Here is a 26,337-nt window from a genome sequence, read left to right on the forward strand (position 1 = left end):
ATAGTAAAATAACACACAATTCCAATTATAGGAAATAGAAAAAGAAGGTATACTCTTCAACTCATTTCTGAAGGCTAACATACAACCTGGATACTAAAATCAGACAAGATAATACAAATAATAATAATAATAATAATAATAATACATACATACATACATACCAATTTCATTCATGACCATAAATGCAAAATAAAATCCTTAAATATTAGCAAAGTAAATTCATTTATATATAAAAAGACAGTTTAGCATAACCAAAATGGATTCATCTCAAAGCTGGTCTAATAGTCTAAAATCAACTAATGCAATTCACCCAGAATTAACCAAGAAAATAAGGCAGAAGTGAAAAAGAACAAAGGTGGGGCACCCAGGTGGCTCAGTCCATTGAACATCTGACTCTTGATTTCTGCTCAGGTCATGATTTTGTGGTTTGTGGGATAGAGCCTGGAATCAGGCTCTTCCCTGACAATGCAGATCCTGCTTGAGATTCTCTCTCTCCTCTCTCTTTGCCCCTACCCCGTTCTCTTTTTCTCTTTCTCTCTCAAATAAATAAATTTTAAAAGAAAAAGAAGAAGAGCAAAGGCTTTTATTTGGGGTCTCAGAGTTACAATGTGGGACTAGATTTAAGGGTAACCAGAAAAGTGCCCCCTCAGGTGGGGAAAACTGGGGGTTTTTTATGAGAAAGAAGGAAGGGGTAATTACATGCTTTAGATAAGAGAAGGAAGAAAAAAACAGGCAATTTGGTGCTAATTGATTGAACCGCTCTGATTACTATCTTACTGATTACTTTATTGGTGCTATCAAATGAAACGGTCACTGGTATGTATTAATTAACTCTCCTGTCCTCACATGATCCTAATGCCAGTTGCTCATTTGAAATTTTATGAGGAACTGCTTGTAAAACCATTGTGGCTTCTGGCCCAGTCCAAGAGTTCATTAGTTGACAAGGAAAATAGAGCTTCAAAATGGAGTTGCTTATGTCCAGAAATTTTATTCAATTCCACTCCATTAACTGATTAGGACGGAAATAGTATATGACTGTGTCATCAGATGAAGAAAAATTATTCAACAAAATTCACAATCCATTTACAGGTGGCAACGGAGAGCAGAAGGGAAGGGAACTTTCCCATTCTGAAAACAGAATCTGCAAAAAATCCTTAGCACCAGCAGGACCTATTACAATGGCCCATTAAAGATTTATTGAAAGCTCTCTTATAGCAAGCAATAGGCTACGTGCTAAAGGTCACAAACGAAGACAATACAATCACAGCTCCTGGAATTATGGGGGGAAATGAAAATAAGAGTATCCAGTTTTGTCAACCTTATTCCAGGACAGTAAAATCTCCAGACCAGTTTCTTTCATGGGCACCCAGCCTGTCAGTCCATGGATGGCTGCCCTAGAGTCAGGTGCCTTCCTTTGACTTAAAGCCTTGACACGATTTTGGTGGAGTCACAGGGTAGAGAAGAAAGTCACCTACAGATTCTCCCTCTTGTGGGTAGAAAAACTGCCTTCAGAAATGGATTGTGTAGGGGCACCTGGACGGCTCCAAGGATAAAGCATGCAACTCTTGATCTCAGGGGTCTTTGGGCATGGTGCGCACTTTTAAAAAAAGAAAAACAAAGAAAAGAAATGAAGTGTGTATACAATGGATTACAAGATTAAACAAACTGGGGCGCCTGGGTGACTCGGTTTGTTGGGCATCTGACTTCGTGTCAGGTCATGACCCTGACGGGGTCAGGTCATGATTTGTGGGTTAGAGCTTAGAGCTTAGAGCCTGAAGCCTGCTTCGGACTCTGTGTCTCCCTCTCTCTCTGCCCCTTTCCTACTTGCTCTCTGTCTCTCTGTCAAAAATAAATGAACATTAAAAATTAAAAAAAAAAATGAAACAAACTCTTTTCCAGTACAGTGAAACTGTAAAGCTTATAGCATAAGTAGCTGCTCTGTACTTAATCTTTTCTTTCCTTCATATCTACAGTGCTGGAATGTAAATCTGAAGGTGGTAAATTCAATACTAAAGAGCATGAGAGCATGAAAGTTATGATAAAATTCAGAAATCTGTTCTTTGAAAGTTAGACTGTAATCATATCGGCTGAATTTTCTGCTTCTTCACCTGTTACCCCCCAGCCGTGTGTTGGTAACCACAAAACTTCCAACCCACCAACCCAGGAAAAATTTCTGGTCTCTGCTTGGCCAACGGATTCAGGTGGCGCAGCGCCCCCTGCAGGCCAATGAGGCGGCCGCGAGCACCTGCCAGAGTCCCTGCTTCACCACTTCTCTCCTCCAGGTAGCGGCTCCTTCCAGTGCTGTTTCCCAGCTTCAGGGCTTTGTTTCTGGAAAGGCAGCGGGCTTCCCCCGTTGGATGTTGTCCCTAATCCCCTCCGCAGGAGCCCGCTGGGGAGAAGGGAGCTGAAGGTGGGGAAGAAAGACCCTGTGAGCCGGACCACTCAGGGCTGCCTAGGGCCAGTGCCACTGCGAGTTGTTACCAGAGCACCTTTTGGGCAAATCTGCCCGGCCAGCCGGGCCTGTGTAGCCACTCAGTGAGAGCAAGGCTTTTCCACAGTAGATGCCCATTACCCAGGCTCTCCCCAACTCCTCCACCCCCATTTTGTCTTGCACCAAAAAAAATTGACACCGTGGCCGGCGTGTCCAGTGGAGTGGTGATTTGGGGGCAGAGGCTGGGAGAGAGATGCAGGAAGTGCACATGAATGGTTACAATGAGAGATCCCTATACGAGGGGAGAAGCATTACAGGGAAGTCTTTGGCCAGGGCCTCAAACGTTTGGAGGTGTGGGGTGCAAGTCACTTAGCTTCCTGTGTGAGGTGCAGGAGTCATCTAGCCATCCAGGTGAACAGGTGCCCCGTCCTCACAGCCTACAGGGATGGGCCTAAGGTGGTAAAGCAGTGCAGGGGTCTGGTTCCTATGCGGCAAAGCACACAGACATCGTGAGTACCTTTGTGACCGTTGTGCACGCAGCAGCTGTTGGTAGAGGGCAGAGGTGGAATTCTGCAGAAATATGCCAACGTGGCCACATCCTCATGAATGAAGGTGTTGATCGTCTTGCATTTACCCCTGTGCATCAGCCACCATCACCTCACCATCACCTCACAGTATCGGTGGTGTCCTCCAGGGACCCAGGACCTGGTGTTGTCTGTATGTTTTGTAGAGGAGAGCAGGCCTGGGGTGAAGAGTTTGCTCCAGGAAGAGAAGGTGGAGGAAGGTCCACATCAGATTCATGCTCCCTGTGAAAACAGGTCAAGAAGAGTGGGGTCAGAGAGTGGGCCATGGTACCCTTCCTCCTAAGTACCTATTTCTAAGAATTCCTTGCCCCAAATACTTAATGTCATAAATTCTCTTCTCCTGACCTATCTACACTCACTCTTCTTGTACTCACAGCAACTACTGTCCTCACATCCTCCTTCTACCTCACATCCCTTCATTTCTCTGGGTAAGAGACAAGGAGAGAGAAGGACTTGTCAATAAAGGAGGTGCCTACCACCTACTCACCCCTGTATGGGACTGTCATACAAGGTTATTTCCCAACCCCAAAGTAGATTCTTGCTCCTTAATTGAGCAGTCCAGTTAACCTGAAATTTTACATCTCTAAAGTGTTTGCATCTATCAGCCACATGATTCCTAGCCTGTGAGGGAAGTGGGTCTCCCTGCTAACTCAGAACGGAATTGACAAACCATATGCCTTGCATTCATAAAAAATGTTTACACTTCCTGAAATACACACACACACACACACACACACACACACACTTCTTTAAATATATATGCCTGTTTTATTTTTTTAATGTTTATTTATTTTGAGAAAGAGAGAGTGTGTGCAGGGTGTGAAAGCGCAGAGAGAGAGTGAGAGAGAATCCCAAGCAGGCTCCACACTGTCAGCCACAGAGCCCAGCTCAGGACTCCATCCAATGGATCATGAGGTCATGACCTAAGCTGAAACCAAGAGTTGGACGCTTAACCTACTGAGCCACCCAGGCACCCCTACACATGCCTGTTTTAAATGCTATTGAAAAGAAAATGTGGGGCATCTGAGTGGCTCAGTCAGTTAAGCAACCAACTCTTAAGTTTCTGTTCAGGTCAGAATCTCATGGTTCGTGAGTTCAAGCCCCACATCAGTCTCTGAGCTGACAGTGTGGAACCTTTGGGATTCTCTCTCTCCCTCTCTCAAAATAAATAAAATAAACTTAAACAAAAAAAAGAAAATGTGAGCATTTCAATTCTAAGGGAGTAGACTTCATGTTTCCCCCACATATTTCTTTGCCTCAAAATAAGGATCCCCAACTCTTCCTTGGATAGGGTCCATCATCAGGAAACTTTCCAACGATGTTCAGGGTTTCTGAGCACTGCCTGGGTGTCAGGTTCCTGTCTCTGAGTCTAATATTCTAACTCCTTTTTTTCATAGCTGGGAGTCCCAGGGAAGAGTTTTTGCCAAGCAGATGACATCTACAGAAATAGACATGTCCCTCTCAAGAGTGGATATGCCTAGCAAAAATGGAACCTCCACCGCCTCTTTCCTCTAATCCTGAAGAAATGACATTGTAGATATTTTCTTCCCAGACCTCAGGATGAAGGCCACATGGAAAAAGTCTGTAATGATCTTAAACACATTGCCTAGATGGACTAATTTCACGTTTACTACTTCGCATCTAGAATGTTTACCAGCATCAGACAGAGTGCCTATGACATCACAAGCATGAAGAGAGGAACCTGCTGTTTGGTGCCTGTCTGTCACAAGCTTGCTATGGGAGGTAGGCAAATCACCTCATCCTCCACTTGTAAGCTCTAAAATGAAGGTTATAGACTAAAGATTTTCCACTCTGCCATTCTTTCACTCCCTAATTGAGCATTACTTGTGTGCATCAGCCCACGTGGGATTTGTGTGTGTGCATATTAGTTTATATATGTTCAGGTAAGGAGAAATATTTTGTTTGCAAATCGGGTTTCCATTTGAGAACTGTTCATCTAATTAAGGCTAACTGTTCTTAAAAGTGATTGTTAGTTTATTCAGGCAAAAAATATATATTAGTCACTTTTATGTAAAGATTGCATTGTTTTTGTCCCCACAGTTAAAATGGTGAGTGTTCTCATTACAGAAGAAGCTGCCTGAGACTTGGGTCTGCATTTCAGTAAGACAAAGGATGGAATTAGTACATATGACTTCCCAGAACTCCAAAACTAGCTAGTTTAGGGACCTTGCTAATGAAGGTGGCAGGAGGTGCACATACAGTCAATCAACAAGTTATAGTGTAAGCAGGTTTCATGGCTCTTAATAGGTTTCCCAGGCAGATGGGTCTCAAAAGCCTTTTGTGCAATTAGGCAACAGGACAAAAGCAATTAGGCAATCTGACAAACTTGAGTTGAGATGGAATGCCTAGATTTCAACATCCTTTAACTTCTATCTACTTTATCATGGCCAAGAACAGAGCACTTCCTCTTTTTGAACTTTAATTTGCTCAGTTACTTTTGTTTAAGTTGCACAACAGTTCTTATTTACAGCTCTCACAATTTGGTGTGTTCGTGGCCCTGCATATCTGGCCATTGGGCTTAAAGTGTCCAATCTTCTGGTGTGTTCCACTTGGCTAAATTGTATGTACAGGGTCTCATTATTCAGAAGTAGTAGAGCTTTGACTCAAACCAGTGTCCTTTATCTGACCTTAACTTTCTGAAGAGGATATGCACCAGGCAGCAGGACAAGGAAATGTTTAGAGATTTGTTCTCCATGAAAACACTTGTCTTCATACTGAGAAGAAAGTTGCCTTTGTAGCGTGAGACTAACCTAGCCCTCGGAAGACACCCAAGAGGAAAAAGCACATTACCTAAAATTAGTAGCTGTGATTAGTAGTGGCAGTCACTGGACAACACTTAGCTTAATCAACAAAAATATAAGGAGATTTAGTTCAAGGTAAATATGTTTGCAGGACACCTGGGTGGCTCAGTTAGTTGAGCATCTGACTCTTGGCTCAGGTCATGACCTTGCATTTTGTGAGTTCAAGCCCCACATCAGGCTCTGCGCCACCAGTACAGAGATTCTCTCTCTCTCTCTCTCTCTCTCTCTCTCTCTCTCTCTCTTCCCCTCCACTGCTTGCTCTCTCTCTCTCAAAAAAACAAACATTAACAGGAAGTAAGGTTAATATGTTTGCTTATCTGCCTCATGTCTCTGTCCCAGAAGAGGGAGGGAGGACACAAAGAGTAGGGCACCTGCATTTGTTTCCCAAGATACTCTTCTCTCCTTGACCAGACCCCAGGCCCTCAGCACTTCCCATTCCCCACACCTGTCTCCATCTCTCCTCACCCCTCCAAACACTTATAGGAGCAACTTATTCCATGAGGTCCTCCTGCCTGGTCACACATCCATCTCTATCTCCCCCTTCTTTTTTCCCTCCAACTCACTTCCCTGGCCTTGCGGGTTCTCTCAGAGATCTATACAGATTAGATAGACCCATCCATTTAGGGATTGCCACATAGTACTAATAGATCCTCAGAGCAAGAAAACATGTTTTTAAATAACCAGTTCTATCATTAATTTTTTTTTTTAATGAGCTTGACATATCACTCTACCTTTGCTGCTCCTCAGCTGGAAACTGAGAGATTTGGTACGAATGTCTTTAGGAGTTCTTTTCAGTTCAGACTTTATTTAGAAATTAAATACTCCAGGGGCACCTGGATGGTCATGATCCCAGGGTTGTGGGATCAAACCCTACATCAGGCTCCACACTCAGTGTGGAGATTCTCTCTCTTCCTCTGGCCTTCTCCCCTGCTGGTGCGCTCACTCTCGCTTGCTCGCTCTCTCTCTCTCTCTCTCTCTCTGTCAAAGAAGAAAAAGAAGAGGGAGAAGGAGAGGGAGAGGGAGAGGGAGAGGGAGAGGGAGAGGGAGAGGGAGAGGGAGAGGGAGAGGGAGAGGGAGAAGGGTGCCTGGGAGGCTCAGTCTCTTGATTTTGGCTCAGGTCATGATCTCACAGTTCGTGAGATTAAGCTGACAGCACAGGGCCTGCTTGGGATTCTTTCTCTCCCTTTCTCTCTGCCTTTCTCTTTCTCTCTCTCAAAATGAGTAAATAAACTTAAAAAAAAAAAAAGAGGGGCGCCTGTGTGGCTCAGTCGGTTGAGCTTCTGACTTCCACTCAGGTCATGATCTCACGGTTTGTGAGTTCAAGCCCCTCTTCGGGCTCCGGGCTCTGTGCTGACAGCTCGGAGCCTGGAGCCTGCTTTGGATTCTGTGTCTCCTTCTCTCTCTGCCCCTCCCAAACTTGTGCTCTGTCTATGTCTCTCAAAAAATAAATAAATGTAAAAAAAAAATCTTTTTAAGTAAGAAAAGAAATTGAATACTCTGATTAAGAAGTCTGGTGTGTATGTGTGTGTGCGCGCGCGCACGTAGGAGAAGGCGTATGGGAAATTTGGTAGATGTGCACTATTTGTCTGTGTAAATCTGATTTTCCAGAATCGTTATGAATTTGTGCAGAAAAGGTATGGTTATTTGAAACAAAATTATTCTTATATACAGATCACATCATTATTTTAAGATGATGCAAACCATTTTTCAACGTTTTTTATTTATTTTTGGGACAGAGAGAGACAGAGCATGAACGGGGAGGGGCAGAGAGAGAGGGAGACACAGAATCGGAAACAGGCTCCAGGCTCCGAGCCATCAGCCCAGAGCCCGACACGGGGCTCGAACTCACGGACCGCGAGATCGTGACCTGGCTGAAGTCGGACGCTTAACCGACTGCGCCACCCAGGCGCCCCTAACCATTTTTAAGTTGATTTTATTACAGAGAAGATGCCAAGGCCTGTCACTCAGAACTGTCATTTAATTGAACAAGAGAAAAGATCAGCACAAAAGACTACAGGATGTTGCCAAACCTCTGAGACCAGCCAGCGAATGCACCGGAGATGCCTCTCAGTCAGCAGACGTGAATGCAGTAGTTTCTGTCCTCAGCTGTCTCTGATAAAGTTTCTTCCCTTCACCTACCTTTGGTCTAATAGGCAACGAAGAAACCCAGAACATTACACCCAGGAGGAAACTTTGACAGGTACTATATATCCTAACATATCTTGGCTTCATTCATCATTTATACACAGCGTAATTTCCCATTAAGCATTGGAAATGAAGGAACCCAACACCATATGGGTATGCCTATTCCATTCTAGACATTTTTATCAAGCCTTACAACAACGCTGTCCTGTCGGTAACCCCCTCCTCCACTTTTCTAGAGATGATATTGACTTTTACCTTTTGCCTTTTACCTTTTTTTACCTTTTTACCTTTTACCTGCTCAGAATCCAGGTTGACCTACCATCAAATTTATTATGTCTGTATCATAAAGAATTTTACTGTTTTCCTGGTAGAAAAGAAAGAGTGAGCTCCTGTCTGAGGTCATGAGGTTGGTGAATAGCAAAGCTTTGAGTCAAACTCTAATCTTTTCCCGCCCAAGTTTTTACTTAAATTCCAACTAGTTAACATACAGTGCAATTAGTTTCATATGTAGTATCACTTACATACAACACCCAGTGCTCATCACAGCGAGTGACTTCCTTAATACCCACCCCTTATTTCCCCCATCCCCCTACCCACCTCCCCTTCGGTAACCCTCAGTTTGTTCTCTGTTGTTAAGAGTCTGTTTCTTGGTTTGCCTCTCTTCCCCCACACCGTGTTCATTTGTTTTCTTTTATAAAGAAAAAGTGGTATATATATGTATATATGTATATATATATACACATATATATGTATATATATACACACACACATATATGTGTGTATATATACACATATATACATACATGTGTGTATATATATACATATACACATATATATGTGTGTATATATGTGTATATGTGTGCATGTTTGTATATATATATATATATATATATATATATATACACATATACACAATGGAATATCTCTCAGTCATATAAAAGAATGAAATCTTGCCACGTGCACCAACGTGGATGAAGCTAGTGTGTACTATGCTAAGCGAAATAAGTCAATCAGAGAAAGACAAATACCATATAATTTCACTCATATGTGGAATTCAGGAAACAAATTCTACACTTTTTAAAAAGCCTATGTACTTTAATAGACAACCAAGGTTGTCCCTCTTATGGATGTGAGATGAGTAGACAGAGATGGAAGAAGGAATGATGCTTTGTGCAGGAAATTATCTTGGCTTCGGAGGAAGAACAGGGTAAGAAGCCAAGTCTCCCTCTGAAGGAAAAGCCTCATTTCCTAAAAATTTCAGCAGTAATGAAATAAGTGGATTAGCACAAACTGAGAAATTCAAGCAAGTAGAGTATCGACTTACACAAGCCCAACTGCTTATCTCAGGGTTCTCTAGACATCAGGCACCCGGCCACAGCTCCATTCCACCTGTACTACTAATTAACATTATCCATTTTATGAACTCATGCTTTTACACAACTTGGCCCTAAGCAATAGTATACATGAAATTATGTGTATATAATTATTAGTATATCATGAAAGTGTGTGTTAATTACATAATACATGACAGTGAATACTTTTATATTTACCTACTAACATCAATCAGCTCATTTCCCATCTGTTGTACACATTTCAATGTGTACACATACAGTACAGCCATATCCAGAGTTGTCATTTTAAAAACTCCACCTTGAGGGGTGCCTGGGTGGCTCAGTCGGTTAAACGTCCAATTTTGGCTCAGGTCATGAACTCACGGTTTGTGGATTCGAGCCCCGTGTTGGGCTCTGTGCTGACAGCTCAGAGTCTGGAGCCTGCTTTGGATTCTGTGCCTTCCTCTCTCTGCCCTTACCCCACTAGTGATCTGTCTCTCTCTATCTCTCAAAAATGAATAAAAACATTAAAAAATTTTAAAAATAAATAAATACATACATACATAAATATATAAGCAAATAGTAAATAAATACCTTGAAAAATGCTTACAGAGAAGAGTAAAGGACCCAAGGACAGTAGAAAATAATGAAGCCCAAGGTCAATAGTTTGGCCATATTTATCAAATTCTATACAAAAGAGATACTAAATCATGCACGTCCTGATTTGTAACCATTAGGAAAAGGTGCTCTAATTGTTTGCAGAGACACTTCCTCAGATTCACCACTGACCTGATACCAGATGTAATTCTTGTGATCACCTATGTCTCTTTGCTCTGATGAGTAAAGCAAGATGTTAAAAGGTGATTTCCTCTATTTCAGTTTGGGTAAGTGTCTCTGAGAAATAAGGCCTCATCCGTAGGAGCTGCCGTCCATCTATGCAGGACTTACTCAAAAAGACATGAAACCCTGAGTCCCAGTTCGAATGCCTTTGGGAGTAAGGAAAACAAACGAGCATGTTCTCTCTCATTGTAAGCATCACAGAAGGGTCACAGCAGTACTGGATACCACATTGCTACCCTCATAAATAGGACTGATGTTCCTTAGTAAGATCATCTTTTACCTTGTAATGTTTTCTGCTACATATTTTACACACACGCACACACACACATTTTACCATATTAAATTTCCCCTGCAAACCTGTTATGTGTATATTATTGCTATCAATATTTTCCAGATTAGATGACATAGGCATAAGTAACTGACCAACCCTTTCTTTTGAAGTTTATTTATTTATTTTGAGAGAGAGAGAGAGAACAAGAGCTGGGGAGGGCAAAGAGAGGGAGAGAAAGGGAATCTCAAGCAGACTCAGTGCTGGCAGCACAGAGCCTGACACAGGGCTCAAACCCACAAACTGTGAGATCATGACCTGAGTTGAAACCAAGAATCAGGCACTTAACTGACTGAGCCACCCAGGTGCCTCTGACCAACTCTTATGATAAGTATTGTATAGAAGGAGTCAGGACTGGTACCTGGACAAGGCTGTTCAAAATCTACACTCTTCATCACTGTACTACAAAACCTGTATAGTAATTTCATTTACAGAACCTGTTTACATAATTAGTTCCCTGTGAGCCTTTAGATCTCAGTTAATGCCTCCATGTGCTCAATATGCAATGGGTAAACTTCACCTGAATACAATTTTTCAATATCTTAGGAAAACACTAAGTATCATCCCTCTTCAGACATGCCTCTCCATAATTCCATCTGAGCACTCTTTCTCCACTCTCCGGGTAAGGAAAGAACTTGTTATAGTAGAGGAAAAGAAGAAAGGCTCGGTCCTTTCATTTGTCATTCCAGAAACTTTATCAAAGGGGTCAATGCTTTTGTTCAATGGTGTTTGGAGGACACATTTAAAAGCTTCTGTACAAGAAGGCAGGCCTGGGGCCACCTTGCTGACCAAAAGACCATGAAAAGCCTAGCAACCAAATGTCTTTTGAATCTAGGTTAATTACAATCTTATTCCATTCACTGTAATTAAATTAACCTACACCGTGTTATCACTACAGTCCCTGTGGACAGGAGTGCTGTTTGAGCGCCCCGGGAGCCGAAGCACAGCATCCCAGGGTGGGAGCATGGCTTTCCAGAATAGACGCCCAGCACCGCGTCACCACCGCCCTGGAAGAAGGCGGGATTTGGGGACAGAGCGGGGAACCCGCGGAGAAATGGGCCAGGCCGGAGCTTGGCGAGCGTCCAGCACTGGATTGCGTGGCGGCTCCTGCCCACTGCTGGCGGGAAGGCGCATTTACACCCGCGGTCAGGGAGACTCACCCAGGGCGGCCAGCGCCCACCCGCTTTGCAGTCAAGGGCCTCAGCCATTGGAGACTCTGTGAGAGAGGCAGCGGGCTGGGGTCTATGAGGGGTGCGGATTCCGGAGAGGAAGCGTTAGAAGGAAGGATTGAAGTTCCCCACGGATAAAGAGGGGTTAGATCACCAGCACTTACCAGATAGGGAAAGGGGTTGTCTGCATCAGCTCCCCCCACCTCCCCCGCCCAAATTAGGCCTCATGGATGACCAGAGTGCAGATGCAGTTGAGCGAGAAGCTGGTAAGAGCTGGCCTGGAGCCCAAATCAGTCCGTGACCTTGACATCTCAGCAATATTGTGTAGTGGCAGTTGGGCCTTTCATTGGGGAGCCTTATTCAGCAATCATGTCTTGAGTACTTATTTGCTAGACACTTATGTGCAGACTTTGTGGGAGTCATCTAAGAATACAGCAGACCAAAAAGAGAGAGAGACAGAGAGTAAATATAAGAAGAATGTAAATTATGCAGACGGTTAAGGTGATAAGATCCATGGGATCTTACAGAAGAGAGGAAGAAAATAGAAGAGGAAGGAGAATGAAGGGCAGCTATGAATAGAATTTTTAAAGCTGTTTTTTTTTAAGTTTATTTATTTATTTATTTAGAGTGTGTGTGTGTGTGTGTGTGTGTGTGTGTGTGTGTGTGTGTGTAAGCAGGGGAGGGACAGAGACAGAGGGAGAGAGAATCCCAAGCAGGCTTCTAATGGACAACACGGAGCCCAATGCATGGCTCTAAATCACAAACTGTGAGATCATGACTTGAGCAGAAACCAAGAGTGGGAGGCTTCAACCAACTGAGCCACCCAGTCTTCCTGAATAGCATTTTTAAGTAGGGTAGTTAAGGGCCCTTGATAAGGTGACATTGAAGCACAGACTTAGAGGTGGTATGGTAGTTAGCCTTACATATATCTGGGGGAGAGGAGGTGATTTCTTAAAGAGAATATGTCTGTCTTTCACGAACAGCAAACAGACCAGACATTGGAGAAGAGTGAATTGAGAGGGAAGATAAATAGTAGGGGAATTGTTCTGAAAAGTAAGGGTGTAAGAGGAGAGATTGCTTAAGAGTGTAAGGACTTTTGTAAGGATTTTAGTTTTTACTCAAGAGTTAAATGAGGCATTAGAGGATTCTGAGCAGAGTTGTATGATCTGAGTTATATTCTGAAAGACTACTCAGGTTTCTGTGTGTGAAATTAAGGGTAGAAGCAGGGAGTCCAGGTCCCAGACTTGTGTAATGATCCTGGTGGGAAAAAACATGGTCTCTCAGACCAGGTGGTAGCAGTGGAGGCAGTGAGAGAGAGCTGAATGTGTTTTGAAGGTGAAAACAACTGACTTTACTGAGAGGTTGGAAGGGGGGACAAAAGAAAAAGAAAGGAATCAAGAACAACACCAAAGTTATTGGCCTCAAAGTGGAAAGGATGATATTACCTTCGACTGAGAAGGGAGATGTTAACAGAGGAGCAGTTTTAGGGTAGGAGAAGAAGAGAAATCTCTCCCTTTGAGACATGGTAAGTTTAACATGTCTATTAAACATCCAGTGATGATGCCATGTGGACACTTGGATATATGAGTCTGAAGTTCAGAAGAGAGAGCTAGACTAAAGATATAAATCTAGGAATTTTAGAATATCAATGCCAATGGCATTTAAAGCCTTGAGACCATATAAGATAATAGACTGTGTAGATGACGAAGGACACACACTGACCATGGGGCTTTCCAAAATCCAAGTACCAGGAAGAAGAGGCAGAACTTGTAGAGAGGCTGAGAACAGATGCCCTGTGCAGTCATGGAAGAGCCAGGAGACAGGAATGTCCTGGAGACCAGCCTGAAACTTGACATGACTATCTGCCTTGAGGGTACAAGGACTGATCTCACAGTGGTTTCTATCCTTGCCTCTGTCATAAGAAGCTACATTCCCCAGATCAGCCTCACCAAGGAGGAGGAGTGATCAACTGTGATGATGAGCAGAGAGAATCAACCGTGTCTGGAGAGGGAAGGTCTTACTTCACATCCATATCCCCAGTGGTAGAGTGGAGGAGTCTGGGGAGTTGATTACAAAGCTTGGCCTAGAAGGAGACAGTCTTGTCCAGGAGTGAGTGGGAAGAGGATCCACATGTGGGTCGTGTTTTCTGTCCCAAAAGAGGGAATGAAGAGACAGAGAGTAGGGCATCCGTGTCTCACTTCCCCTGGTTTACCAGTCCCTCCTTCCCCTGACCCCAAGACCCTCAGCACTTCACATTCCCTCCCTTTCTCCTGTCTCCTCACTCTAAGTACTCAGCTGAGGAGCTCACCTTGTCAGATCCTCCTTCTTCTTGCACACCCAGTCCCAGCTCCTGCCTCCTTCCTTCCCTCCATCCCACTACCTGGAGATTCTCTACAGGTTGCCCACAGACCCATCTCATTTGTTAAATTGCCACAGAGTCCTAATGGAATCCTTGTATCAAGGAGCCATTTATTTAATTCCCAGTTCTGTCAGCTAGACAAATTTTCTGTGTCAGAGAGACAAATCACCCCACCATTCTGGTCCCCAGTTGCTAAATGAAAGACTTGGAATGAAAGACCTAACAAATTCCTTCCAGCTCAGATTCTCTGTAGTTCTCTGAATCCCCAACAAAATAAAGGAGTAGGTATGTGGGCGTGTAGAAGAACATTTACAGAAAATGCAATTGACATTTCTGAATTTTTCTACTATGTAAACCTGATTTTCTTAAATGATTATGCCTAAATCCAGAAAAAATAGACTACCTGAAATAAAACCTATTCTATTATAAATACATATATGTATATATGTGATGTTTAATTTTATGTGTCAACTTGAGTGGGCCACAGGATGTGGGGGATAAGCTTAGGAATCCCCTGGGCTTACACCAATGGGTTAACAAGGCATAAAGAACTACAAAGTCAATAAAATGCTCACACCCGAGTTTGGGTAAACCAGATTGGCACTCCAAGAATAGGGGGGTGCAAAGACACCCGAGAATAGGGAGGCACAAAGGTGCCAGGAATGGGGAGGTGCAAAGGCACCCCAAAATAGGGAGGGGCTGCTGAGCCCCCAAAAATAGAAAGGGAGAGGCAAAGGCCTGAAATAGAAACAGTGCAAAAGTGCCCAATATATAGGAATAACAAGATTAGATATTCAGGGTGAAAGCACCCCAAATTTAGTACTATAGCAGAAAGCTGCTTTCATAGGAGAATAGGGCCAGGTTAGGTAAATTGGTGAATTGGACTTTGGACCACTGTGTTGCAGGCAAAGCAGGCCGGAGCTGAGATGGTTAACAAAAGAAAAGGTGTCTTGTTAACCCTGAGGTGATTCCCCCTATCTGTCTCATCCCCTAGGCTGGCAAAGATAAACAGGCACGGCACCTCCTGTCTGCTGTTAACTACCATCCACCCATCTGCCTGGCGCCTGGATTTTGTTTTATATTGCCCAAACCCCAAACACTGTATATCTTCAAAATCCCCTTTTCCCCCTCATGTCCTCAGGTTAATGTTCACAGTTTCTTTGTCTCTTTGTGTATGCCTGCCACATTTGTAAGCCTTCTGATCTGAATAAATATGGGGCAAGGACCCTTATTCAGGGCTCTTGTCTTTTCCCAGACATTAGCCATCTCTCACTTCAATCCTGTATCCGCTCTTTTGCTAGACAAGAGAGATCTTTAGACTTAGAGTCTACGACACCTGGATATTCAATCAAACATTATTCTGGATATTTCTGTGAGGATGGTTTAAGGTGAGACTAATATTTAAATTGATAGACTCAGTAAAGCAGAGTGCTCTCTCTAATGTGGGTGAGCCTCATCCAATTAGTTAAAGGTCTGAATAGAACAAAAACGTAGACCCTTCCCCCAAATGAAAGAGAATTCTCTGGCCTGATGGCCTTCAACTGGGACATCAGCTTTCTTCTGCCTTCTGACTCAAACTGAAACATCAGCTTTTCCTGGGTCTCAAGCCTGCCTGCCTTCAGACTGGAACTACGCCATCAGCTCTCCTGGTCTTCAGCTTGCCGACTCACCCTGGAGATCTTGGAACTTGCCAGCCTTCATAATTGCATGAACCAATTCCTTATAATAAATCTCTTTATGTATATTCTATTGGCTCTGTTTCTCTGGAGAAACCTGACTAATGCAACATGTATATTTGTTGTTGATGCTTTAAGATTATTAAGAAAAGCATTCACTATTACATTGAAGGCAACATGCAAATCCCTACCCCTCAGAGCTGTTGTTCAGTTGAGCAAGAGAATTGAGCAAGAAAACAGTTCAACACAGAAGACTACAGAGTGATCTTACACCACCAAGACTGTCCAGGTATGAAGTGTGGTAACTGGCTAACGCCCTGGGGGATACCAGTTGGTTAGTCAACAAATATCAGTGAAGTAGTTCCTGCCCTTAGCTAACTCCAAGAAGGTTCAAACACTGCTCTAAGAAAAACAAAAAAGGACTAAAACTCATTAAACCCAAGAGGAAGCTTTGATGGGTGCTATATAGCCTAAATATCTCAGCATCATTCATGATTTGTATGCCTCGTGGAATGTTGGAAATAAACAAGGAAACCACCACCTCTTTGGTGCACCTATTTCATACAAGGCGATTGGGATTAAGCCTCACACAAATGCTGTCTGGGAGGTCACACTCTCAGCACTTCCTAGTGTTTTTACCTGTGTTCAGAATCTAGAGTAGCCCACCACCAGACTTAGTATGTCTGTGTATCTGGAAAGAATTTTACTGTTTCCCTGGCAGAAAAAGGAAGACAAGAGCCTTGTCTGAAGTCACGTGGTAGGTGAATAGCAGAGCTGTGAGTCAAACTCTGATCTGTCTTTTTAAAAAGCCCATGCACTTTAGCAGAAAACCAGGCTTGTCCCTCTTAAGGGAAAGGTATGAGGCAAGTAGAAGACTGAGACAGAGTAGGGCATGACACTCCATGCAGGAAGATACCCTGGGTTTGGAGGAAGAACATACCTTAACAGTAAAGAGGCCAACAATTCAAGGGAAAGACCCAGCTACTAAATATATCAGCAGTAATGACTATTCTTGGAAAACAACACTGTTGGGAAACAAGTTCAAACTGAGAAGCCAGACAACTAGGGCGTTGACCCACATAAGCCTGTTTATCTCAGAGTTTCCCAGATGTCAGGCACCCAGCACCAGAGCTCCAGCCCATCCCTATTATTAATTAACATTTCCTTTTTCAACTCACTTTTTCACACAGTGTTGTTCTAAGCAACAATACATATGAAACCAGAGATGTCGTGTATTGATTATTCATTTGCATTAGAGTGAACACATGACAATGAAGGTTTTAGCTATTTATGCATCCTGCCTTCCATCAATCACCTCACTTCCCACCAGTTGTTCACATTTCATACTTCTACCAACAGCTTTATTTCAAGCTTCAACTCAAAAATGTGTACCTGGAAAACGTTTTCACAGAAGAATAAAAGACCTGGGGCGCCTCGGCAGCTCAGTCGGTTAAGCATCCAAATCTTGATTTTGGCTCAGGTCATGATCTCACCTGAGATGAGATCAAGCCCCAACTCAGGCTCTGCACTGACAGCAGGGAACCTGCCTGGAATTATCTCTCTCTGCTCCACCCCAGACCCTGCACACGGTGTGCGCTCACGCACTCTCTCTCTCTCTCTCTCTCTCAAAATAAAGAAAAAGGCTTTAAAAATAAAAGAATAAAAGACCCAAGGACAATAGAAAAAATGAAGCCCAAGTTCAAAGATTTTGTCATATTTATCCAATTCTGTTCAAAACCAAGCAGCCTCTATATTCTCATCATTCTGCAAGTGTTTCTAATTGCTCACAGAGCTGTTGCTCATATTCCTCATGGAGTTAATAAAAGAAGTAATTCTTATGACACTTTATTTCTATTTGCTCTGATTGCACAAGCAAAGTAGTATGTTAAAAGCTGATTCTTGGGGTGCCTGGGTGGCGCAGTCGGTTAAGCGTCCGACTTCAGCCAGGTCACGATCTCACGGTCCGTGAGTTCGAGCCCCGCGTCAGGCTCTGGGCTGATGGCTCGGAGCCTGGAGCCTGTTTCCGATTCTGTGTCTCCCTCTCTCTCTGCCCCTCCCCCATTCATGCTCTGTCTCTCTCTGTCCCAAAAATAAATAAAAAACGTTGAAAAAAAAATTTAAAAAAAAAAATAAATAAATAAAAGCTGATTCTTTGTGTCTCAGTTTTAGCAAGGGTCTCTAGCTGATGGTTACACTGAGGTAACGATGGCCACCTACTTGACTACATTAAGGCAAACCAGAAATCCAAATTTTCTACATGAAAATTCTCATTTGGATATCTTACCACCAACTTCAAAAATCCTATTTTAAAAACAAGCAACAACAAAAAAACCTATTGAATAGGCAAATCAGAGCAGCTCTTGAGCCAGATATACCCACTTTGACTACAGTGTGTGGGTTTTGCCTCCTGTTATAAACACTTGAGTGCAGCTCTTTATCCATTAAGACTGTAAGCATTAGGGGTGCCTGGGTGGCTCAGTTGGCTAAGCATCTGACCAGCTCAGGTCATGATCTCAGAGTTCGTGGGTTCAAGCCCTGCTCTGGGCTCTGTGCTGACAGCTCAGAGCCCAGAGTATGCTTCAGTTCATGTGTCTCCCTTGCTCTCTGCCCCTTGTCCGTTCACACTCTGTTTCTCTCTCTCAAAAATAAATAAACATTAAAAAAAAAAGACCGTAAGCATTACTATCAGCATTACAGAGATTATAAGCATTACAGCATTACACCACACTTAATTCACTTTTACATCCTCATCACCTATAAAAATGCTTCGCACACCAGGTATATGAATAAACTTTCTTAATAATCAGAGGAATTAAGGAATCCGACAGAACAAGTTGACACAGCCGAGTGCTATTAGCTCTGCATTGAGTCCTGTCCAGGTCACAGTTTGTGTCCATATTTACATAAGGACATCAACGGTCACATGAATGCATTTTCAGATAACAAGAATATAGAAAACTAGTAAAAAATTATATGGATTCACTTTGTCATGATATTATACCAATTCAAGAGTCTGATTCCAATTTTTCTTACCTAAAATCTGGATATCTATTGAACATCTATCTCTTAGCACTCAGACCTTCCCCACCTTTGTGCATTTTTCCACACCAACCCATCAGTCTAGAATGCTCATCCTTTCTGTATTACCCAGCAAACCCCTGCTCGTCCTCTTGGCCCTGCTCAGATGGAGCTTCCTCTTGGAAGCTTTCCTGGATCAAAGAGGGAAAATAACTCCATCTCCTAAACTCTGATAAAACCGTGTTCATACAAGTATTATTACTTCTATCACGCGTTTAGTTTCTCTAATTTCCCATAAGCTACTTAGAGGTCATGTATCTTAATATGCCCTGTGATTAACAGTTTCAGAAACAGAGAGCACAGTCCACAAATAGCTAGTTTCAAATAAAGATAAAATTCCCACTTTACATAATGAAATACAAGCACTGGAAATATAAATGACAGGTATGTAGAAAACAGCACATATGTGAAGTCATGAAAGATTCTAGAAACCTAGGTTAGTATCTTACACAACACTCATTCTCTTCCAGATTTCACAGGAAGACCTCTGTGTTTTTTCAGGTTGTTAGTTGACATAGACTAGAGGCAAAAATTAGGTCAAGGCTAAAAATTAGATAAAGTAATCCACTGCAAGTGGAGCAGAGGAAAAAAAAACCAAGAAGAACTTAAAAGGCTTTAAACTTCTGCAGATTTATGAACAGCAAAAAATTCACAGCCTCGAGTTTCCAGCATCAGGAGGTGATGAGATGGAGAATGTTTGTGTGAAGAAAAAATGGGGTATTACTAAAAACAAAAAGTAACATGGGTTCCTCTTTGCAAATGGCCCTCTCTTGCTCTATTTTTTCTAAGTATTAAGCCTCTATGTAATGTGGCCCTTTGGTGGGCTGGAGTAGAATTAAAAAGAAGGGGAGTGGGTGAGACTGACCTGGCCTGTAGAATCTTGGGATATTTTATTAATGTCTGATGCCCATAGCGCCTTCAGAGCTTGGATAAAGGCATCTTACCAAGATCAAAATGTAAATTTGGAACAAGAATTGTACAAGAAAAATAAGAGAGCTCTTCCCATAATACATTCCACTCCTCTCCTGGTTTTAGCCCCTAACACAGAGTTCGGGACATCTAATGCAGTCAGTAAAGAATCCCACTAACTCAGAAATGAAAAATCATTTCCATATTATAAATAAATATTTTTTCTTATTATACACCTTTCTCTCCTCCTTCTTTTCTCTTTCTTAATCCCTTTCTCCTTATATTTCTTCTTCATTTTCTTTTCTCTTCTCCTTCTCCTCCTCCTCCTCCTCCTCTTGCTTCTCCTCCTCCTTCTTCTTCTTCTTCATTTTCTAGACAACTTCTTGGGCTGGATAGCTGTGCTGGCCATTCCCAGTGATTCTCAAAAACACTGACATATCCTTCCAAAAAGTTCTCTCTTGAATTGGTCCTTGTTGCAAGATAATATATTAGAAACAGTATTTCTAGAAGGCATGGAAGAGTTAGTAAGTTAATGATAAATCCAAGTTTCCTTCTTGGAATTCCTCTCCTGAATCTGGACTAGAAACTGCTAAATTCATTCTTGGACAATGGGTGCCCTGACCCAGACCACTACGATAGGATAATTTTAAGATTTTCTTCAGTCATGAACTAAAAGCAAGAGGATGTCTACATCCCCTGATTGCCATAGCCATTCTGGCACCCATGTCAAAGTCCCAGTCCATCAAGAGAGACATGGGAGGGGTGCCTGGGTGGCTCAGTTGGTTAAATGTCCAACTTCAGCTCATGTCATGATCTCTGGGTTCACGAATTCGAACCCCACTTTGGGCTCCCTGCTATCAGTGCAGAACCCACTTTGGATCCTCTGTCTCCCTCTCTCTCTGCCCCTCCCCACCCCTCACTCTCTCTCAAAAATAAATAAACATTTTTTAAAAAAGAGAGAGACATGGGAGATTCCCAGTTCCTGCCCAGTCCTTGGCTTTTCCTCTAAGAGCTTATCCATGAACTAGAATCCACACCCTACCCCTAAGAAGTTTCTACATGAACATGACTCATGTTCTAAGGATGTCAGGGTTCCATTCATGCTATCCCATGCAGAGACCAGCACTGCTCTGTGATGCCATGTGGACTGGTGCTCCTCTGTCATGTATCTGTAGAGAGCCCTGACTGGGCCCACCCCAGCCAGAGTTTAAAAAATCTATGATCCTGGGGCACTTGGTTGGCTTAGTCAGTAGAGCACATTGATCTTGATCTCAGGGTTGTGGGTTCGAGCCCATGTTGGGCATGGAGATTACTTTAAAAATTTTTTTTAAAGTAAAAAAAAAAACAAATTTTCAACAACAACAAATGACCTCTGGAACCATCATGCTCTCTTCAACATAGGTTTTTGCTGAGGCAGCCAGATCCAATTGTCAAATCTCTGCCCTGTAGCAGGATGCTTTGTAATTGGACTAGTTTCAATAGCAGCAGCAACAATGCTGCCCTTAAGCATGAGTTAATCAGCTAATCACAAAGCAAGGAGACCCATACCATCCGTGGGATTGCCTCATAGTTGGGACTTATGCATCAAGATGCAGATCTGACTTGTGCCTCTCCCTGCCTTAGGCTGAGAGACTGAGGCTTCCCCACCTGGTATCTGCCACCCAAGAGATAAATAAGCCCCGGAGAGTAAGGAGAAAACAAATGTGATTGGTTCCATCTGATTTGCTTGTCAGTTTTCTTTTTTAAATTAATAATAAAATTTACATTCAAAGGTATCTTGTGTTGTAAAAAGAAGGTGAAGGGAGGGAGGCAGGTAGGGAAGGAGGGAGGAAAATAAAACAATAAAATAGAAAAAAAGAAATATAAAAGAAAGCAGCAAGAGACAGGAGACCAAGAACAAAAATGGAACACTTCGGGGCGCCTGGGTGACTCAGTCTGTTAGGCGTCCTGCTCTTGATTTCGGTTCAGGTCGTGATCTCATGGTTCATGAGTTCGGGCTCCACTCTGACAGTGTGAAGTCTGCTTGGGATTCTCTCTCTCTCTGCCCCTCCCCCACTTGCTCACTCTTGTTTCTATCTCTCTCTCTCAAAATAAATAAATACTTTTTTAAAAATTATTTAAAAAAAAAAAAAAAGGGAACACTTCAACATCCTCTGTCCTTCTGGTGGCCCAAGCAGAGGAAAGGGAGTGTGCCCTGAGCCTCACAGACAGCCATAGATAAGACACCATCACTTGGGCAAACACTGAGCAACTACTGCAACCAGTAATACAGTGGGAGGCACTGGGAATAAGGGGACAAAGTCAAGATGGCTCCTACTGCTGCAGGGGAACCAACAATGACTGAGAATCTCAGACAAGTCACACTGCAGGTGCTGTTCCCCTGGATGCATACACTACGAGCTGAGGTGAAACCTGTGTCTCTCCTCTCCTCTCCTCTCCTCTCCTCTCCTCTCCTGGAGCACAGACACTGGGGAAAGCCCCTGAATAGTCCCTGGGTGGTTGGCCCTGATGACAGCAAGTAAGATCTGGGGATTTCTTTGGACTCATTTCACAAAGCACAGTGTGCGCCCATAATTTTGATAGTGACACTTGGGGTCACGACATGGTCTCAACTATGTGAGTAGAAGTCTGAGGGAAACAGGATGTGGGATTTGGTCCAGATCTTCTTCCATTAGTTGACTGTAGAATCTTAGTAGATATTCCCTTCCTTTCTTCACTTGCAAAATGGTTATAGAGCAAGGCAAGGGCCCTTGCCACTGAGCTGAATGCAAACAGTCTCATTAAGCGACTCACCTCAAAATAGCCATAGGCCCTGACCAATTACAACCAGGCACAGTTCCTAAGATTACAAAAAAGGGGAAAAGTTCATACATCCCCATACTCCCTCTGCCTCACTACCGCCTCATCACGGACAGTCTCTCCTCTACTGTCCTGCCTACTGCTCCCTTGCAGTGTAGTCAGTAAATCTCTATCTCTTTTGTTCTTTATTTAAATTACTTTTTTAAATGTTTTTATTTATTTTTGAGAGAGCACAAGCAGGGGAGAAGCAGAGAGAGGGGGACAGAAGATCCAAAGAGGGCTGTGCACTGACAGCAGAGAGCCCTATATGGGGCTTGAACTCACAAACTGTGAGATCCTGACCGGAGCCAAAGTCAGATGCTCAACCGACTGAGCCACCCAGGCATCCCTTCTATCTCTTTTGGTCTACTTTGGGCAAATTCTTTCACCACCCACACCACCAACACCCACCTAATTGGGACACCCAACAATGGCCTGTGTGCATGTAAATTTGGTTTACATGCATAATTAAATTAAATCAAATAATTTTATTTGGATGGTGCATTATAAACATGAGCCCCTGCATGTAAAAACTCAAATTTATATATTATATTATATTATATTACATTACATTATTATATTATTATATTATATTGTATTATTATATAAAATATACAGAACAACCTTTGCATTTGAGCAAGATAAAAGATTAACACAAAAGAGTGAGGGGTGATCTCAGTAGTAACAACTTCTGAGACCATCTGGGTTAGTGGATTTGCCAACAGCCTGGAGAGAACAATCCATCAGTAAGTATTAATCTAACAGTTTCACTCCTCAGATATCTCTACAGCAGGAAGTCTTCCCTTTTTTTTAATGTTTATTTATTTATTTTGAGAGAGAGAGAAGAAGAAGGGAAAGGCATAGAGAGAGGAGAAAGAATCCCAAGCAGGCTCCACTGTCTGCATGGAGCCAGATGCAGGGCTCAAACTCATGAACCAGGGGACCATGACCTGAGCAGAAATCTATAGTTGGCCGCTTCACACACTGAGCCACCCAGGTGCCCCAGGAAGTCTTTTTCTTCCTGCCCTCAACTACCTCTAGCCCAATAGAAAGCAAAAGGGCAAAATATCTTTAACTCTAGGAGGATGTCCTGGGTGATGAGTTGTGATATATAGCTGAGACCCCCTCAGCATCCTTCATTTATCATCCCTATGGCTATCTAAGAAGGCACAGAAATATAGAAAGAAACCAGTAACACTTTTAAACACCTATTTTGTGTCAGGCATATACATACACACATATATCCTATATACATATAGAAAGAGATTTACTATATATTTCTTATATATTTGTAAATATATGATGCATATATTTGCTGTATAGCAAATCACTGAGTGACTTAAAACAGCAATTATTTATTAATTTTCATTATTATGTAAATTGCCTGAACTCAGCTAGGTTAGCTCATCTCTGGACAACTCTGGTGTCAACTGGGCTGGCTCTTGTGGTTGTCATTTAAGGTGACTTCACTCACATATTGAGTTCCCCCAGATGGGATGACTGGATGTTGGGCCTTTGTCTCCTCATGTTCATTCACCCTCTAAGACCCCCCCTCTCCACATGGTTCTCTAGAAAGAGATGCTCGGAGCTCCATAAGAGTGAGCACAGAGGTCACAAGATCCAAACTTGGAAGATGTACGTGGCCACCTTCCATCAGTCAAAGCAGCTTAGAATGAATGTAGGAGAGGATTATACAAGGTCATATATGTAGTATGATAGACCAGGGGCCATTCTGTAATATTCTACTACAGAGCAAAAGCATAAATTCCTACCACAGCCCCAACCATGCGTAGCTCACCAAGACCTCCCATCTCAGGTTCCATCAGGGTTTCTGTGATCACTGCAGCCTCCATCCCCAAATGGAGCAGGTTTATAAGCTCTTTCTGGCAGCCATTCTGGGCCTGCTGACTTTCCAAGTCAACACAGGGCTTATGCACCAAGCTGAAGAAATGGTGAAGGCTAGACTAGTCCCCTCACTAGAATGGCTGGACAATGAAACTCTTCTCCTCATGATCTCTTGACCTCCAGAGCCTCTCCATCCCTGTGGGCTCTCCAGTAATGAAGGGCTTTATAAAGACAGTTGGTTTTCATCTTTGTTGAGGGCAGAGCAACAAAAATACTTCCAATGCTTCCAAATTCTGCAATTTCCCAAATGCAATACAAGAAAAGGCAAAAATCACTTAATATGGGACTCTTTATGAATCAGGGGAACACAAGGATTATATATTAGTGATCAGCACATAGGCTTAAGGTCTTCTTAGGCATCTTAATAAATACTCAAAAGAACAAAAACAAAAATCCTCCTGGAATCCTACCTTATTTGACTCTTTAATGCAATAACTGCTCTTTTGCACATCTAGGAAAAGCCACTGATTGAGTGACCAAACCCAGATGTTTGGCTCACCTCCAGTTAACATCCTCCTGCCCTTGCCTTGGATATTAGCCTGATCATGGGTAACCACATTTATATCTTTAGCTTCAAAGAATGGTGGGGCAGAGAAGCAGCCGTAGGGATGATACAAATTCAATGTAAGACATGCCAGTGTGAAACAACTCCTTCCCCTCTGCCTAAGTATGCTACACTTGATAAAACCAGTGCATGATATATCCAAAGCCCTAATGAAAACACATTTACTCACATTACACATGAATAGGATGAGCTAACAAAGCATTTGAATGTGAAGTGTTTTTGTAGAGCTAATACTAATTATTTCTTTAATTAATTTACTTATTTTGAGAGAGAGAGCACATATCCATACTTGAGAGTGAGCGGGAGAAGGGCAGAGAGAGAGGGAGAGAAGCCCAAGCAGGCTCCTTGCTATCAGTCAGTGCAGAGCCTGATGCGGGGCCTGAACTCACAAAACGTGAGATCATGACCTGAGCCGAAATCAAGAGTCGGATGCTTAACCGACTGAGCCACCCAGGCACCCAGAGATAATACCATTTAAATCAGGTAATCAGAAGTACTGCTTGACAACTATATATGTAGCTGATCACTAAAAAAAACGGCCCCCAAAACATACCAGTTTACTTAGTATGTTCTAAAGACATGTGTTTCACAGGCAGGGATAATGACACAGGTCCTGGGGGATAAAAAGGGTGAGGACCACCAGAATGGAGACCCCCCCCCTCTTACATCCTAGAATGCATATTTTATTATGGCAACAACATTATTACCTAGAAAATAAACAGGATAATACAGATAAGTTATCCTGAATGATTGTCCCTATTTTAGAGACAAAGAAACTGAGACAAGAAGAAAGGATTTACCCTAAAGAGACTGTATACCCTCGATCCCTCTAAGAGACAGCCCAGAATAAATGGGAACACTCTGGCTTTGAGGGAAACACTCTTGGTTCTGTCACTACTGTCTTTCAACTATGTGGGCCTCTGTCTGCTCATGTTTAAAATGGAAATAATAGTATCTATTTTGTGGGATGTTTTGAGGGTCAATTTTGGTTTTGAGGGTCAATTTGTTGGATGTTTTAAATGAGTCAATTTAAGTACAGTGCTTATCCTATAGAAGTTGCATGAAAATGAGAGCCTACGATTTTGTCAAAAATTTTCTGTATGTGATTAGAAACTAAATTAGTTGCCCTTGTAACCAAGTTTATCTCACACATATAAACTGGTATTGCTTTCACTCTCTCCAGGATTAAAAGATCAGAATGTTGAAACAATAGTGCTGACTTCTATGTACAGACGTTACTGGGCTCTCATTACAAGGAAAACATTTTGCTGGTAATGTTGTTATATTCTGAAAAATAATACTTCCCAGAATTCCTTGGAGCCAATGATATACACGGGCATCTGGAAGATTGGGTGTT

The 26,337-nt window shown here is 42.6% G+C and overlaps 1 long non-coding RNA gene across 3 annotated transcripts in view; it reads right to left on the reverse strand.

The window, feature by feature from the left end:
* Positions 1–203: 203 nt before the first annotated feature.
* The window catches only part of LOC109255788 (uncharacterized), a 45,352-nt gene continuing 19,218 nt past the window's right edge, over positions 204–26,337 (reverse strand). For all 3 annotated transcript variants that reach the window (XR_002075351.2, XR_008417132.1, XR_008417133.1), the window contains exons 6-7: positions 2,949–3,237; positions 204–1,597 (exon numbers count right to left, since the gene is read on the reverse strand). This is a non-coding gene — a long non-coding RNA (uncharacterized LOC109255788). The remainder of the gene's footprint in view (positions 1,598–2,948; positions 3,238–26,337) is intronic.

Source organism: Panthera pardus, unplaced genomic scaffold, assembly GCF_024362965.1.
Source record: "Panthera pardus isolate Hobbes unplaced genomic scaffold, ASM2436296v1 HiC_scaffold_24, whole genome shotgun sequence".
Lineage (NCBI taxonomy): Eukaryota > Metazoa > Chordata > Mammalia > Carnivora > Felidae > Panthera > Panthera pardus.